Consider the following 18898-nt stretch of genomic DNA (forward strand, 5'->3'; position numbering starts at 1 on the left):
GAAATGAACAAGATTGATTATGCTATTTTGTTTTTTTTTACTGGTAATTTCTAATCTAAATGACAACATCCTTCATAGTGTCTTAATAGGTCATCAGGCCAAAATGTGCCACTGGAACAGCTTAAAGGTCCACTTATGGATGGAATACAGTAAATAATAATAATAATAATAATAATAAATTCATTGATACACTCTCAAGAAGTGAAAGAAGAAAAATTTGAGTTGCAGAGATTTATCTTTCAAAACACAATGATCCTTAATACACAGGGTGATGTAAGTGTTTAGTTAGATCAAACTTTTGATTGTTAAAAAATGAAATGTTTCTATATCAAACTGTCTAAATGAATTCTGACAACATGGAGAATGTGCTCATCACAGAAGAATTAATATATCTTTGAATACCCAACAATTGTCTATTTAGGCTATGAGGCAAATGAACCGCCTATGCCCTATCCATGACATCCTAATATTATTATTTTTTTATTATTATGTATTTATTATTATTATTATGTATTTATTTATATTATTATTATTATTTTTATTTTACTTTCAGTAAAGTTATTTGGTTCAGTTTTTCCTCATAGCACCTTCAAAACCTGGATGACTGGATGTGGATGTTACTTTAGGGGAAGTCACTCGTAGCTCTATCTAATTAACATTAGGTAGAGATAATGCCTGTCTAGAAGATTCTGCTTTTACTTTCTGAGAAATTCTTTGCAACCCAAATGCTAATTATACCTGTTTGATCAAATTATGTCATTAATTTATGTAAGGAAGTAAGAGTGGTGCTTTTTCACTGGAGCATTTATCTTTGTAATGGTTGAACCCAGACTCAAACTACAAAGAAATGTATGCTAAAAAAGAAATTGGAGTAACAGACTACTCTTTGAAATCCACACTTGTTGCTGACGACTGGGGGAAAAAAAGAGTATTGTTAGTTTGTAGTTTTGCTGCAACTCTAAGAAGGAGATTGCTAAAATTCATGTCAGGGGCTTGTGTATCAACTGATAATGTTATAATAAAAGTACTTCATTAATTGTTGTTGTACTAATAAGTCTAAATCACAGCAAACACATAGTACAGCATTTTTACATGAACCAAACCATTTTTATATTTGATAAAAAAAAAAACTTAATTCAAGTTACACATACTAGCTTTTTCCAGAGCATTCAACCTCATCTTACCGTCATCATCTGCAGACGTTTGAATCCAGATCATTTGGTCAAACAGCTATTTACAAGGTCAAGAATGAGCAATATTTTTACATTGTAAGAGTATTATACTTTTGAGAAGACCACTGGATTCATCTCCAAAAGCTCAATTCAATTCAATTCACTTTTATTTATATAGCGCCAGTTCATAACAGAAGTTATCTCATTGCACTTTTCCTATAGAGCAGGTCTGGACCGTACTCTTTATAATATTATTTACAGGGACCCAACAAATCCCACCATGAGCAAGCATTTGGCGACAGTGGCAAGGAAAAACTTCCTTTTTGAGAGAGAGAGAGAGAGAGAGAGAGAGGTTTTGGGGAGGGGGGAGAGGGAGGCACAATGTAAATACCACCTAGAATTATTATTATTTTTTTAATAGTAGAATATTAATTGTAGTGTTAATATTAATAAATGAATAATAATAGGAATGACAGCTATAGGAAAAATAATGTCAGTATTGCTCAGGGGCAAGAATGCCAAAGCATCACATATGGAGAAACGAAGGCTCTGCACAATAGGTCAATTGAAGGAATTTAATATTGAAGCAAAACTTTTGGTCACCAGACCTTCATCAGGTAAAATATTTTGAAAAAGGGTAATTCAAAGCTTCTGATGGACATACAATACATTCCACAAATATAATATATCACAAAAACTGATGTGTATTCATATTATTTTGATTTCCTGATTGCCTTTCGTATTGGTTTATCCTCAGAGTTGATAAAGAGGATAATAACTGTCCAAGCACTGTGTAACCTACAGCGTTAACCCCTCAAATACTTGCACTGGACTCAAGCGTTACGAGGGTATAAAGTGTTCATCACAATGTGACTCTCTCAACATGTTAACACAGGTATTACATTAAGAGGTTTACTGTACCACATTTTACTGATGTTTTTGTAACTAACCTGGTCAGAAATACCACAAGTAGCTAATCTGACGACAGGAAGCTGAATCAGAAGTCAATTAAAGTGTGTGTGACAGAATGTGTGTGACTGTCTGTGTGCCACACGTACATACTGTGGTCACATTGTTAAACAGGATCCCTACTGTAACAGAGGATTGACACTAAGCTCATAATTCAACACAGAAGTACACACATACACACACACACACTGCTGATGCAAACTTTGCAGTTTCCTTTGGGATGGTTTAGGCTATTCTGTGGACAAGAGCCAGCTGTCAGCTCTTTGGCTCAGTCCTCTGGTTTATTCTCACTATTTTATCTCTCTCTCTGCTTTTCCTTTGTTTTATCTCTCTGTCATAGAAACAGATTCTATTTCATTCTCTCATACACCAGAAAGAAAAGCTCATGTCAAGGTTGATGTCTTTCTGAGTGAATAACAAAGAACAAAACATCAACCAACAATAGAGCCCTCTCTTCAGCGCAGATTAAATGTCTGTGTTATCACGGCAGAGCTCAGCTATTTTAACACTGAAGGCTAAAATGACTCCTCAACAAAAGGTGCCGCTGCGTGTCAGGGAGAACTTTTACAAGAGGTATTTTTGTAAACCTGGAATCAAAACAGCCACTGAGCTTTATTTATGTGATTCAGCAGACTCATTGTGATGTCTGAGACAAGTTGAAGGAGTCGATCATCTCTTCCTTTCTCTCCCCCCTTGCTCTGTGTTTTTGTTATGATGCTCTGATGACAGATCACAGATTTGACTTCACCCAACTGACAAGCAAATATTAAACAGAGATGTCATATCACAAAAGTTGAAATGTGAATAGTGACATCATTATCTGGGTTCAAATGAATACGGCGTATCTGTTCCATCAGACGGCACATGAGACGGACGACTGAAAGACAAGGCTGAAATGTGTCCTGTGGTAGACCGCTTCCAAGAGTCGACAGCCATGCTAGCAGCTCTGCGAGGCTGTAGGCTTCTTAGACACAGCAGTGTCTCTTTGAGCTAAATGCTCATGTCACTTTGCTAAAGCTCACAATGACCATTTTAACATGCAAATGTTTCGTGGGTGTTCACCATCTTACCCACTCATGTCCACTGGATGCGGCTGCATTGGGTTCAGGTCTTTCACGTCTCCGTAACATCTCCATCACGGTTTCAATGTCCGCTGGAGGCATTCAACTCTGTTAAAGTCTGTTCTTTAGCAGCCACATTTCTAATATAGTTTCAAGTTGTTTTTTCAGACATTTCTTTCTTTTAGAAGCATATTGAATATATGTTTGCAGCTCATTTAGATGTGGTAAAAGATGCTCTGTGGCTGTACGCCGTGTAATCACGGTACTATTCCATATTGTATCAGTGTTTCCTGAATAATGCATATTAGCAGCACAAAGTCTCCTCGCTTTCTTTCGCTACCTACTTACAAACAAGAAAAAAAATTGTTTTGCTGCATATATTCTAGGACAAAATCAGTAACAAATGCATTGCTTAATCATATATTACTTCACCAGCGAGACAGTGGCGCCACATCAGCTCTTGGAGCCTCGACAGAGCTGGAAATGCAACACAGCTGCATCCAGTGTACATTAGGTGTTAGCGTAGCATGTTTGCATGCTTACAGCTCATCCTGAGGGGGGACCTTTATGTATGTCTGCACCAAATGCCATGGCAATCATTCCAATTTCACTCTGAACCAAAATGTTCACCTGCTGGTGGTGCTAGTATACGTAATAGGGTATTCTGTGGGGATCATGAATATGAATGTCTGTACAAAATGTTATTGTAATCCATCCAATATTTTTCGAGTTATTTCAGTCTGGACTAATGGTGAACTGACCGACTGACAGACTAACATTGCCATCCCCACCCGGCTTGTGTTTGGTCCACAGCGGCGCATTGCTTAGCTTCCATACTCCTGCCTGCCTCTCCAAACTGGGGGCGTGCCGAACTCCATCTAAAGATGTTTTTTTTGTTATAGCTTTGGTACTTTCGATACTATCGAACAGAGATCGTATTGTTTTAAACACGTGGTGTTGAAAAAGTATCAATGCTTTTGACAGCCTTAATCCCTATCATCAGAGAAAAACATCTGCAAGAAAAATTTAGTCACTATGTGATTGTTTACTCAATTCCATCGTTGTTTTTGCAATATTTGTATATTAGAAATGCTAGAATTTGTTCAAGTATACCCAGCTGTTGAGTAAGACATCAGTCCACACATTCTCTCTTCACTTGATTGAATACCCATTTTTAATATCCAGTATGATGACTGGTGATAGTAAATCATCTGCACTACCAAAGGCTCTATTTGCTCTGGTATTGGATTTGACTGTTTGTCTATAATATGAACCCTCATCTGTGTTTGTTCTATATTTTCTACCCGATATTACCGACATTAAAGCGTGTGTGTTTTGTGTGTGTGTGTGTGTGTGTTGGAGAGATAAAGAGACTCTCTGTGTGCCAAACGTTATGTGTCAAAGCTATGCTATGTGTGTATGAACCCAGGCTACTGTGAGTCTTTTGCATCACTGTGTCTATTTGTATGTTTGTGAAGCGCATGACATTGTGGGCAGTGTCCACATCGCGGTGTTTAAGCAGTTGAGGGATTAACAGATTAATATGGATAATATGAATAAGGGGCAATATTTACTGTATGATGGAACATCCATCTCAAACACTGCTGGATTATTTGGTATTATATTTGGTATTTAGTGAGTAAGCAGCTAAAGGCTTTTGCCCCTTGCCTCAAACAAACACACATGCTGAAAAAACTGTGTTCATACAAACTATTATTACTATATTATTATCTGGCTTGGATTAATTGTCTTACATTATCACAGAAATGCCATATTTTGTTTTTGTTTTTAGATGCTCTGTTTTCTTTGTATGTGCAAAAGGTTAATGTTACTTCCTAAAATACAGCTGCTTTATAACAATCACCATTTGAAGCTGCTGTAAGAATCCCCCCTCCCTTTCCTTTCGCCCTCTTTCCAATTTGGACTGATTACAAGACTTGCAATCAAGAGTCTCGATTTTCATTTTCTATAATCCACAATGCAATGCTTTGCTGATATTAGAATTAGACAGTTATGTTGGTGTGGTTACGGTTTCTGACAACAATGACTGTGGGGTCAGCAGTTTCCACAGTAGAGATGTAACTAGCCAGGTCACAGACAAATATGTTAGCATTAGGGAGGGATATAAACGTTGACCATAATAATCTATGTGACTTTCAGCCTGCATTTGACAGAGAAGGAGATGTTTATCATTGTACTGTCGGTGCACCGTTGCTGATTAATCATAGAGCAAATATCACTGTTGCTTGATTTAGCTTGGCTGACCTCAGGCAGGCAGATGACTGAGCATGTCCTTTTCGGTTGGAATTTGGAGTAATTCCTGGGAGATCTAATTGGACAGCAGTTTTGCCTGCTGGTGAAACAATTAGTTGATTAAGTCAATCTACAGAAAATGTATTTCTGTCGCAACAATGTTCATAACCCTAACGTTTCAGTCAAAGCATTCAGCTTTTCAAGCTTTTGATTCTAGCCCCTCAGATGTTAAGATTTGCTGTGTTGGGATTCAGGTAGGGCAGGTTTGGTTATTAGCAAAATAGCAAAGATATTTATGAATATTAATAAAATGATTAAAGATTAATAATTATGGGGCACCACTCTGGGATCAAAAGTTGGCTGATATTTAAAGTACTATCTTAGATTAATGATGGTGGACAGTGAAGGGTGAATTAAACACTGACCATCGCAACCAGCTGTTATTACAACACATACACACAATAACCACAGGCAACTGCTCTTTAAAAATGTACAATAGAGTTTCTATATAGCACTGATTAATAATCAATAACTTCAGCCAACAACCACTATCGTCTATTCTAAACACAATCAGCAAGCATATAAAGTGTGTGTGTGGATGTGTGGGTGCATGTGTGGGACAATAGAGAGGGGGGTGTGAGGAAGATGGTGGACGTGACCACGTGGGTGGTCGTCATGTATAGATCCAAAATGGCAGGCAGACCTGCAAAACTCAATCAAAGGGGAGAGCCAAAATGGAGGACACGCTCTATTTGTCCTCAAGATGGCTACCACGCTATCTGGGTCGTTTGAGATGTGTGTGTGTAGGTGTGTATATGTACACACATGCATGTGTGTTAGTGGAGAGGAGAGAGAAAGGAAAGCACACAGAGTAAGGCACAAAAGATCTCAAGTGCCATGGTAAGGCACAATATCTGTCCCTTTATCACACAGGAACCCGGCAGCAAAATTCCATTCACAGCCGTGTTACTGACTTTGGTCTGATAGCGCAGTTATTAGCTTCCACAGTGGCTGTTGCTGTTGCTTTCCACAATAATGCAAAACACAATTCACAGCAATGAAGCTTAGATGAAATAACACACAGTTATAAATCTATCTCTGCCCAGACACAAGCCTCTTACTTAAGATCACTCTTAATAGCGATTTAATGCGTAAGTCTGTTTGGATCATCCGGCGGAGTCCTCTCAGGCTCGGATGAAGAGGTGGCAGCAGAGAAGAACAGCAGTCGACTCCCGTGAGAAGAAAGGTGAAGAAAAATGTAAAACCTGAATCTTCTGCAGGAAAGTGATTGTCATGTGGAGTATAACAATCAGGATCCAAAAGTGTGTTCAGCAAACACAAAACAGTCTGTTGCTCGTCCACCGAGTTAAGACTTCACCTAAGGCGTTAAAGTTCACGTGATGCGTCCCCTGAAGCAACTGAAGCTACAGTGGAAAGACAGCGAGCGGCCTGCGCACACTGCTTTTATAGAGGTGATGATGTCATGGCCGGAGCGCCAGGATTTCCTGAGATTTGGCGCCATTCCAATGAGTTCAGGCTTTTGGTTTCTCAAGGGCCTCTCTTCTTTGTTCTCCACACGTGGTGAGGCCCCAAAGCTACTTTTCTTTGTCATGTTAGTAAACTAAATATCTTTGGGTTTGGACCGTTGGTTGGAAAAAACAAGGAGCTTATAGATGGCACCTTGGGCTCTGGGGATCGTAATGGGCATAATTTACTATTTATTGACATTTTATTTGCAAAATGATTAATTGAGAAAATAATTATGATGATGGAAATAATTGATAGTTGCAGCTCAAGTAGTGCTTCAGTACAAACACATCCTAAATCTGGACATAATGCTAGCATGTCACCCTCTCCTGCAAAAACCCCGAGAAGGTCCGTTGGTGAACCTGAACACAGAGAAAGAATAGAGAAAGGTTAGACTTGTACTTTGCCAATAGATCAGTAAGCCATAACCTAAAAAATACCAAGGCACACTGCTTTGCAAAAAATAAAAAAGCCTTTTATAAATGGGCTAAGCGCCTACGCATTTCAACACACAGTTTTCTTCAGGGCATTTAAAAACAAACGGCAACTCACAGGTATACCAAGGGTGGTGTCAGCTGCCCGGCAATCAGAGTAGCACTAGATAATTGTCACAGGCGTGCCTGTTTAGAATCTACTTATTTATGGACACACCCACCTACTTGACTGCACCTGTGACAATTATTTATTGCCTGGCATCAGCGATCTGCCATTTGTTTTTACATGCCCTGAAGAAGACTGAGCACTCTTCAGCTACAATATACTGGCATTTCCATGTTCTTTCCTGAGTGATACTTCCCTGGCATACATGATGAACAGAATCTTGCTGAGGGTTTTGGTCCAACATCTTGTCATGCTCTATTTCAATTCGAGCAAAACTAATGGTGGCGGAGGGCTTGGAGATGGAGATGCTTGCTTGGACTCACAAGCAACTACTTACCAAGACCTAATCCAGGACTGCATTAGGCTTTGTTTATGCTTGACGGAGTATTATTAATTGATTTTTACTATAAATATGTCTCAAGGATTTCAAACATTTTCAAGTGTTTCAAAAACAGGAGGCGATCTTAAAAATCTACATTTGACAGCAGAAATAAATTGTTTACAGGATATTCAAACATTTAACCTTCGTTTCATTATAATACATTCGTTGTTCCAAAAACTTGACTTCTTTCTTTACAGGGATTGTATAAATCCTATAAAGTATGTCCACGAATAGATATGAGTTTACAATTAAATAACATACAATTCTTCCTTGGCATTGAGGAGCTGTAAAGCAGAGCGCGGAGCCATGTTTGGTCTATGGCGTTCATCTGGGAACACTCGATGACATTTTGCTTCTTCACGCAATGTTTTGTTTGTATGCCACCTGGCTTTTGGGAGAATACTGCAACAGATAACGCGTTGAGCAGAAACGCCTCTGCGCGCACTCGTGGCTCACGCACCATCTGCGGAGGCCTGCGTCACGTTGTCTTGTGTGAGCATAATTAAAGCTTTACTATATTATATTTCATCGTCCTGGAGGGCAACCCAATCACTAGAGTAAAATGTTGCCATTTACATTTCTGCAAACCATGGATATGTTGAATCTGTACATTTCAAACATTAACTCTGTATGTTTCAAATGCTGTGGTTAAGGTCTGGTTAGGTTAGGTTTAGGCACAAACAACACTTGGTTAGGCTTAGGAAAAGATCACGATTTGAGTTAAAATAGCCGGTTTTGTTTCCACAAAAATGACTACAAATGTACCGACGACACGCCAAAACCAGTCGGCTTTGTCAGTTGAAATAGGAAACAAACGGTGGTGTCGAACTGTGGTCTCTGCTGCTTTTGCAACATCTCGCCACCATTTACCCCTCCTCCTCCAAGTATGAATGTTTGCTCTTAAAAGGTAACTACGTCACTCTCCAGAAAATGGTTTATACTTTATGGACACCTGAGTAGAAAGCAGAATAAGCTTTCATTGGAATAAAGGGGCAATAGCATACAATACAAGCATGCAGTAACATTTTGGAATTTAAGACTGACTTCATTTATATTTAACTCTATGCCTTGGAACGTGAGTATTGTTAAGAATTCGTCATGAGTGCTGGGAGTTGGTGAGAGGAGCAAAGCCATGAAAGAAACTCACTATCACTCAAGTATTTAATAGATGGAGGTGGAGAAAGAGTTGAAAAAGAGAGAGACAGAAGAGGGGAATAATTTCCACAAACCTAATGAGACCTGCCATAGAGAGCAACTAGATATTGAGATAGTGTGTGTGCATATATGTGTGTATTTCTATAATTCTATACTAGCTTGAATCAGCAGAGGTTTAGACCTTGAGAGAAGGAGTTTGCTCTTCACTTTTACATAAGGCTAGTTCAGAATTAATACCAGAGTGTAGGATAAAGATTACATTAAGGATTACATTTGGATTAGGTTAAAGTTTAGGTCAGAATCTCGAAAAAAAAAAGTGGTAATCCTGAAGATTCTTTTTAAATATATTTCCCCAGCTTAGGTGCTGGTCCAGCGGTTGCTATATTGGATTTGTTCTGTTTTGTTTTGAAGGACAGGATCTGTGTGTATACCCCTCTACAGGGGTATACACACTGCTACCTGCATGTCAGTGTTTGTTCAAATGATTTTCCCTTGGTTGTTGATTTGAACACTTCTTATTGTCGTCTTAACTGTGTTTGGATTATTACTTTTGGCTACAGCTTCTCTACCTCACCCTCTTGGACTGACCTGCCTCTATTGCAGTGGCATCCAACCAAGCAGATATGCTGCAACGTATGTGAAGAATTATGTCCAGGAGATGCTGTAACACCTGCTACATGTTATGTCATCAAAACACACTTGAAACAATTATTCTAATATGTGAGCTAAATGCCTAAAAACCCGTACCAACCAAACTAACCCCAGTTTTCATAACATGCCTAAATGTATTTTCACCTGTAAATGACCAAAACCACATTGACCGGGCTGTGCTGTTATTGGCTGCTGTAGTTGAAAACATGAAATATTGACAAAAAAAAACATTTGCTCCATACAGACTATCTTCAACAGAAAAACTGACACCATTGGTTGTTTCTTTAAACACTTGAAACAACCCATGTTTTTGCTTCCTAACAAGTGACCTCTTGTGGCTGTGCCAGGTCAAATATACACCTAATATACATCAGAGACAATGGAGGAGAGAAAGAAGAGAGGCGAGTGGTGTAGACCGTGATGGAAAATGATTGACAGCCCTCATCCCTGAAGTATTTGTTGGTTTCTGTCAGTGTCTATTTGTTAACCTAAATGAACTAAAACCAACGCGGTGCGAGAGGATGCTGGACCTGGCTCCTACCACCCAGTCGAGGGAGACGAGTGACGCGACTGCAATTAAGCTCACGGTGTTGAGTTAAGGACTGCGTCCTTTCATGATGAAGGCAACACGAAGGCAGTCAGTATATGTTGTGGCCAGTTAGTATCTGGTGCAGCTTCAGGCTTAAAACCTCTTAAACCCTAGGCCTCTGGCTCAGGCCCCTGCTCGAAAATGACATGCCCAAAATGAATATATATCTCTGCAACCACAAGGTAATAAATCTGGTATAATGAGAAAGGTAACACTTGCGAGATGTCCCTAGAGGTGTAATCATCCGCATATATGTTACTGGGTCAGTGGAAATGAAGATAGAAAACAGCATAAATGAAAGACTATACACTTTTGTGCCATTGCTGCCCAAAACCTGTAGCAAACCATATCACAACATCCGAACATTACCTGTGCAAAGACTGATGCTAAGAAAGTGAAGCAGAGCAAAGTTACTGAGGTTTTAGTAGAGGCATGTTTAGGCAGAATCTCCAAAATGGTCATTTTGGCACCATCTGTGCCATTTGAAGTTTCTCAGGTACCACTCGTAAAACTTGTTTAATTTAACTAATGTCTCTTTAGGTATTCATTCCATCTAAATATCTCTTTTTGGCTTTGTTTTGAAAAATCAACCAGACCTCTGTACATTTTCCCATTCAAAGAAAACCATACAAAGGAAATAAAGTTTGATTCAAACTGGAGCAGATTTATTTACAATAAAACATGCAATAATAAACCAAACTGTAAAAACAAAGGTAAAAAACAATAATCACTTTTTACACAACACGCTGGCAAGAACTTTGAACTATACTACTATTTTTACACTGATGACTGCTGGAAGCAGTTCTTTTTTGATGTGAGGCACAGAGGGACCTGGCACTTCCTGCAGTAAATGGGTGTCTTCACCCTTGAGATGCCAGCATCCTGGCACCTTCTGCAGTACCTCCTGGATTGTGTTGCATTGCCCCCATAGTGCATAGACATGCAGGTGGTGGTGGTGCTGAGCCTTCAGCAAACTCCCAACATTCCCGATCTGCTGTGCGCTCTGCGCTCCTGTGCGTAATGGCGGCTAAGCTGCCAGTCAGACACTGTACGCTACGCAGGGCAACATCTCAGGACTCAATTGGTCAATATGGATCATTGCACCGTGCACCGTTATTGTGTCGTTATCGTGTTTTTGCTACATGCTTATTTAGTTGCTTGGTGTTGGAATTGTGCTATGTTTAGATAAAAATGGTTAGCATGAGCTTTTAGCGGAGCTTCTCCTGTTAAATGGGTATGCAGCATGAATATGTTTGTACATGATTATTAATTCCTTGAATGGTGTTTGTTGTGAGATGAGCCGCTGCCCCTGGTACCGGGGGCGCTTGTTTTTAATTTAATCAGGGCCGGCATAAACACTATGCGGTTGTTTAGGGCTACATTGCTATCTTTCACTGCTTGCTAATGTTAGCTAACCCGAGTAGGACTGTAAACATCAAATAACCTTGTTTGTACGGCTAGCTTTGCTTGTTACCAACGTACCACTGTTTTTTCGCAACATTAAAGTCGTGTTTTTGAACAAATTAAACTGAACATAGCCACAATAATTTTAAGAAAGAAAGTAATGAATGTATTGTTAATTTTAGCTGAAACGTTTTTCATTAGAATAAGCTTGATTTCTTGTCATTTACTTTCTAGTTCATGTTAAATTGTATCTTTGTTGGATATATTGGACATATTTGGATAACTGGATAATTGCATATTTGGATAAAATTGTACTTGCTGAGTGGTTAATAAGCAGGCCTGAAAGATACATATAACATACCTATGTAATGTCCTCCAGACTATATTTAAAAAAAACAATAATAATCTGATCTTATTCAGGGGCGTTATTGAAATATTTTGGAGCAACCTCCGCTGCACCAGGACAATCTACCTCGTCAGCTGACCTGACTGCAGCAGCAGAGGTCATAGCAGAGGTACCACAGCCTTCTACATCCTCCTCCGACGTGACTGTGTCTGCAGATACTTTGCAGATGCTACGTTTTTTAACTTCTCGAATTTTAATATATTTGAATAAATATCGTTTTCAAATGAAGTTTTATGAATATTTGTTGATAATTCACTTACATCTCTGTTGTGTGTGTGTGTTCATTCAGTTATGAGCAGTGTGTGTGATGTGATGTTTGCACTGGGAGCGTTATGGGGCCACAGACAAAATCTTGTTTATGGCCACCAAAATCCTAGACCTAACAACAAATCTTTTTACCAGTACTGCCTGTGCCGTGACAATGGAACCAAAATACCTATAACAGGAGGGCAGGCGGTCGGGGTGGAAGGTTTAGTCAACAACAGTGAGACTTTGACAATTTCTGAACAATTACTTGTCATTGGCCCAGAAAACTTGCATGCGCAGATCAAGCAATAACTTGGTGCCATTGCACACAACACAACATCATCAAGCCTGTGGTAAAAAAATGTAGGTGTATTTTTGGAGTCCGACCTCAATTTTGAATTTCATATCAGCAAGCTCGTCCAGTCCTGTTTATATCATCTAAAAAATAAATCCAAGATTCGACCAATTTTAAGTTTTAAAGATGCAGAAGTTGTTATACATGCCTTTTTACTCCTCATGACTGCAATGGTCCTGAAACAGGTGTAAACCAGAAATCACTCAACAGGCTCCAACTAGTACAGAATGTGGCTGCTAGACTTCTAGCAAAAAACCAGGAAAGGAAAATATATCACTCCACGTTTAGCATCAATACACTGGCTGGCCATTTAGGAATTGATTTTAAGATTTTATTGATGTTTTAAGGCTCTTCACGGCCAGGCTCCAGATTATATTTCAGAGTTGTGCAGCCTGAGGTCCTCAGACAAGAACCTGCTGGCTGTTCCTGTGTCTAGATTTAAGATTAGAGGGGATCGTGCCTTTGCTCTCAGGGCACCTCAGCCTTGGAATGATCTGCCAGAGGAGCCCAAGTCATTATTTTCTTTTCAGGTAGCCTGTGAATCATTTTTATGTCTTGTATGCTTGATATTTGATTATGTTTTATATGCTGCACATATAACTTTTTTTATCGTATGTCTGGGTCACTGGTTTCTGCCTTTTTGATTTTAATCCTATATCTTTGTCTTTATTGTTTGTTGTGTGTAAAGCACATTGGAACATTGTTTTTTTGAAAAGTGCTGTACAAACAATTATTATTGTCATCATTAGCCATGGGAGAATACTGTCTCCTGTGTCCTAACAGCATTCAACGCTTGTTTCTATTAACCATGACCACGACCTTTCTATTGTTTTTGAGGGTAATGACAAAAGATGTCCCACTAGGGCAACTGATCAGAAAACACTAATCTGGGCCATTTTCACAGGAAATGACAGATGACCTTTTTTGTCGTTAAGGTTGGATGACTTGTTGGCTCCGTGAAATCACCATAATTTCATCCCCATGAAACCGTCATGCTCCAGCTGAAACCCCTCTCCTAATAACCAAGGTCACACAGTCTCGCATTAAGACTGAAAACCGTCACATAGGATACAATCATCTGTTGGAGGTGGTGATTGCAGACTGATCAATCCAACCATTTCTGCTGCCACTGTCAGTTCATTTCTGTACAGTGGCTGTAATGCTGCCAACCCTATAATCAGCCTGCAGATGAATCTATAGCTGCACACTTTTCGTGCGCTGTTTGTAATAAGCCCTCTTGATTGCCTATCAGCACCCTCAACAAGCACCCCTTCAAATCATTCACACTGTGACATGCATCATCTGATACAGTCACCGATTTGTCTCAGTATTTGGCACAAAGCTCTGAATGCTGTGGCGTTTTTTGCACTGAGATCACACATTAATTAAGCCGTGTGTCCACTATCATAATGTCTTCTTCTGTTCATTTGTGTAAATATGAACTGCATCATTTTCTGGGCAACAGACTCTCCTCTTAAATGTTGAAAGTATAGCCAGACAAGTGTGTTTGTGTGTGAGAGAGGGAGTGATCGAGACAGCCGAGCTCATCCTGCAGCCGTGGAATTTCTATTCAATGAGTGTTATTGCTGTCTCTCCTCCACTCTGCTGTTTATTATGCAGCGGAAAATGATGCTTTCCCTTCGGGAGGGTTGGGAAATGGTGTATAAATTGCACTTTCCTTTGGGATGGGTTAGAGCAGTGTGTGTTCGAGACAGCTGTCAGAGTTCTCATCAAACCTCTCTCTCTTTCAACCTCTCGCTCTTCTATCTTCCCTTCTTATTTCCATTCTTTTTTCCTCTAAGTCTCACCCACTGTCTCCCTGTGTTTATGGATGTATGTGTGTGTGTGTGTGTGTGTGTGTGTGCCAATGTGTCTCAGGGGTTGGGATGTGCTTGTATTCTTACAGCAGCATCTGGCTGCACGACAGTAACTCCCACCCAACGCGCACACACACACACACACACACACACACACACACACACACACACACACACAGTTAGACTATCAGAGCGAGACAAAACACTCAGCTGAGTGTTTGAGGAGTGTGTGTGTATGGAGTCCATGGAGAAAGTCTAAATGACCTGGGACTCCTGGTTAGTTGACTGATACCATGCTTTATTGGATGGTGTGTGTGTGTGTGTGTGTGTGTGTTTGTATCAATGCTCCAGTACAGTATCAGTATTCATTCCTTTGTGGTTGTAGTTGTGCTTCCTTGCTGATGTGATGCACGCACTGTGTGTCTTTTGCTTGAGTCTCCACAAAAATGTGTGTTCCTTTGTGTGTTTTCTTTGACAAAAGGCAGATAGACTAGCAGAGCGTTGTTGCTGAACAATATTGCTTTGTTGTGTCTGGTATAAAAGACTTTGAATGGTGACACATTTCTCAAACGGCAGCATCAGCAGCAACAATTCCTGCAGCTTCTTTCAGGCTGCAATTCTGATTTTAAAAAGAAGAAATATGGGAATAAATAATCTTTTTGTGTGTGTGTGTCTGTGTGTGGATAAAACAAATGACTGTCAACCAAAAAATTGCCATAGGTAGGCCTACTTAGAGATTTACATAATGCGCCTTTTTAATCTTATCCAGAGTTAACATCAGGTTAACACTTCATGCTGTTTCATAACTTACTCTTCTTAACAAACAGCACTGAAACCACTTCTGCAAGCTGATGAGCTGCTACTCCGTGCTGCAGTTGTACGCCACTCTATTACAAGGGTTATAGCCTGCAGACAAGACTTTGCTTAAATAAATTATTGTTTGAATTGCAAGCAGTTCCTTTTGAAGCATTGATTTCTCTTGCCGAGACAAAAGAATTAATTGGATTGCTTCAGAAAGATTGCTTTGTGTACTCCGAGGTGAGCTACACGCTGGTTCTAACTGAAATATGGGAACAATGCACCAGATGTCACAAGACTTTTATATACTTTTATAGACTTTGATTATATAACATAAGACGTTGGTCTTACCCGATGAATCCTTGAACCCTACACAGTCTTGTCACAGCCCAAATCTTTAAGACTCACGAGCGCATTAGGTAGGCAGTCACCACAGGCTAACAAAACCAAAACGGATCAGAAAAGTAAAAAAAAAATAAAAATTAGCTGAGGTCAAGGTCACTAAAGCAGGCACACACAAGAAACAAGACACAAACTATACTGCAAATGACTGGAGCTATGGGCCGGTCAGGCCAGCATTTAAAACCGTAACATTTTAGAGACCGGCTGGGAGTTCCACAGCTGAGGGGCCCGGACACCTTCAGTGACAAGTCGAGATTTTGGAACCATTAGTAGAGCCCTGCTGGAGGATCTCAAGCAGCAATCAGGCTCATAAGGAGTTAGCAGATCACAGATATAAGCAGCGGTCTGACCATTCAAGGCTTTAAAAACACGCAGTAAATCTTAAAATACATTCTAAAATTGACAGGTGACCGGTGAAGGGCAGCAAGGGTTAGTGTGTCGTGTTAAAAGCCCGGCAGCAGCGTTTTGTCTAATTTGCAGTCTTTGGATGTTTCGCCTGCTGATACCAGAATAAAGGGTCTTGCTATATTCTGGAAGAGATAAAAGTATGGAGTGGAATGGAATTAGATGTGCAGATGAAAGACCTGATTGTGGTTAAATGTCTCAGTTGGATAAAGCAGGACTGATCCAGTTTAGTCACCTGAGCATCAAAAGACAACTCTGAGTCAAAAGTAACAACTAGTATACGAGAGATTGTTAGTGCTGCAAGTGCTGGGGCCAGAAGGGATAGTTATAAATATTTCTGATTTGGAGTCATCTGCAGGAAATATATTTTTTTTCCCTCATTTAGTGAACAGTAGTAGTCCCTACCCCACAACACTTCCAGCACCTCTTATTTCCTCATGACACACAGACAAACTTGGCTGTGCCAATTTTTGGTGTGACCAGAGGGCTGTTTCACAAAACCTATAAGCAGGTATTTTCCAGTTATCCTGGCTAAATTTAGCCGTGACTTGGTTTCATGAAAGTAGTGGCGCATAAGTTACCATGGAGATTTACTGTCTGCAGCCAACCAGGCTAACACCCAGGCTTAATTAATCCTGGTGCCTTATCTGTTCAGTCAGCAGTCACTCAGATCAGAAACCACTGTGTTTTTTAGTGTTCCATGTTCTTATGTATGCTTTATTATTATTAGCCTGCATTCAAGTAGCCTACATATTGCCATCCAGTTAAGTACTGTTATTATTTTAACATTGTGAGCTTATTCATGTGGCCATTGATACTGTTATTGCTGTTGAGGTTTGATGAATTATTGTAGTTGTTTAGTTGATTAGAAATGGCTGATAAAGTTGCAACGTTTATATATTGCCCTCATCACTGACATCATTTTTTTTTAGAGTCCTCTGCACACGTGTGTTTCTTCCTTTGCAATGCCGTGCCCTTTTTTAGACAACGTCATAGATAATGAAGCACTCGCAGTGGGAAGGGATACAGATTTTCTGGAGCCATGCCCTGACCGTCCCACACAGGGACTGTAATGGCCTACGATTTTATTGCAAGTGGCATGTTCTTATATGCAATAGGAGATGCTGAAATATCTGAGCAAAGCCACTATTTGCCGCTCGATTAGAAAGGTATATTTGGCATTGAAAGGATTTTTGCACATAATAATAATAATAATAATACAATTTATTTGAATAGCGCTTTAAAAAAGGTACTCAAAGGCACTTTACAGAACAATAACAGAGACAGAAAAAGCAGTATCAGTATGAAAACAACAAGAAGCAGTAACAGTATAAAAACTACAACAGTGAAAAAGGAGAAGGGGTGGAGGGGGGACTAAAAGATCATAGATTAAAGCGGATTTAAATAGTTGGGTTTTGAGTGCAGTTTTGAAAGAGGGGAGGGAGGGAGAAGGTTTGAGGTGTTGGGGGAGAGAGCTCCAGAGGGAGGGAGCAGCAATGGGGAAGGCCCTGTCCCCCCAGGTCCGGTGCTTGGACCGGGTGAGGGGGGAAGAGGAGGTTGGCGTTGGCGGATCTGAGGTTGCAGACAGGATCGTGTCAGTGCAGGAGGTCAGCGAGGTAGGAGGGGGCTAGATTGTGGAGGGCTTTGTAGGTGATGAGGAGAATTTTGATCTGGATTCTTTATTGAATGGGGAGCCAGTGGAGGTCTTAAAGGACCGGGGTGATGTGATCTCTGGTTCGGGAGTGGGTGAGCAGACGGGCAGCAGAGTTTTGGATGTATTGCAGTTTGTTGAGGATTGTGGTGGATGTGCCTGTGCAGAATGCTGCTGCAGTAATCGAGTCGTGAGGTGATGAAGCCGTGGAGCTGAGAAGGAGAGGGAGGGGCGAAGACGGCCGATGTTTTTAAGATGAAAACAGGCAGCTTTTGTAATGTAATTAAAGTGGCGTTCGAAAACCACCACATTAAATGACCTTAACACATCTTATTGTCTCAGGTGATCTATGACTGCGTCTTCAGTAATATCGAGGCAAAGTGGCCTGGCTCGGTCCATGACTCCCCGAGTCTTTCAGGCCTGTACAATTTCCAAGCCACTATCACAAGGTAAGCCACACACATTTTATTGATAAGCACCTTGAACATCGTAATAGTGTCAAAAGTTCTACTCTGCTATTTATGTTGTAACAATTACATCTTGTGTTCTCAGGTGAATTCTCTGGTGTGTTGCTGGGAGACAAGGGTTATGCCTGTCAGCCATTTCTATTTACTCCCTTTGCAGACCCCCAGACAGCAGCACAGCACACATACTGGGCACAAATCAGTGGCAGGCTGGTCAGAGACCAATATGTAGTTAATTATTTCAGTGGATTTATTGCTTTTTGATGTATTCTTTAACAATAAAGGACCATGTGTTACTCTTCCATGTGTATGCGTATTTTATTTGGCATTGGTAGCACACAATTTGTGGTTGTTAGGTTTCATAATTGTATAATCCTCCCAAATTATAGTCCCAGTTCACTGGAGCCAATAACTATATAGCGTACTGTACATTCATGAAGCGACAGAGAGAGGACACCACTTATATTTTGCTGGGATCACTTGTCTGCTGGGAGCTTGGGGAGAAAAAAAAAAAGATGAATACGCTGTGTTACAGTCTTACAGCGGGCATTGAAATTATCACTCACTTCTCTTTCTAGTTCTGGATTTCCC

At 40.2% G+C, this 18898-nt stretch overlaps 1 long non-coding RNA gene across 1 annotated transcript; it reads left to right on the forward strand.

Annotated features, from left to right (window-relative positions):
* The first annotated feature begins 17701 nt into the window (after positions 1-17701).
* LOC122880654 lies at positions 17702-18514 on the forward strand. Its single transcript, XR_006378996.1, has 3 exons — positions 17702-17808; positions 18186-18292; positions 18396-18514. It is a non-coding gene; the product is annotated as an uncharacterized LOC122880654 (long non-coding RNA).
* The last annotated feature ends 384 nt before the right edge of the window (positions 18515-18898 follow it).

This window comes from Siniperca chuatsi, linkage group LG8 (genome assembly GCF_020085105.1).
Source record: "Siniperca chuatsi isolate FFG_IHB_CAS linkage group LG8, ASM2008510v1, whole genome shotgun sequence".
Taxonomy (NCBI): Eukaryota; Metazoa; Chordata; class Actinopteri; order Centrarchiformes; family Sinipercidae; genus Siniperca; species Siniperca chuatsi.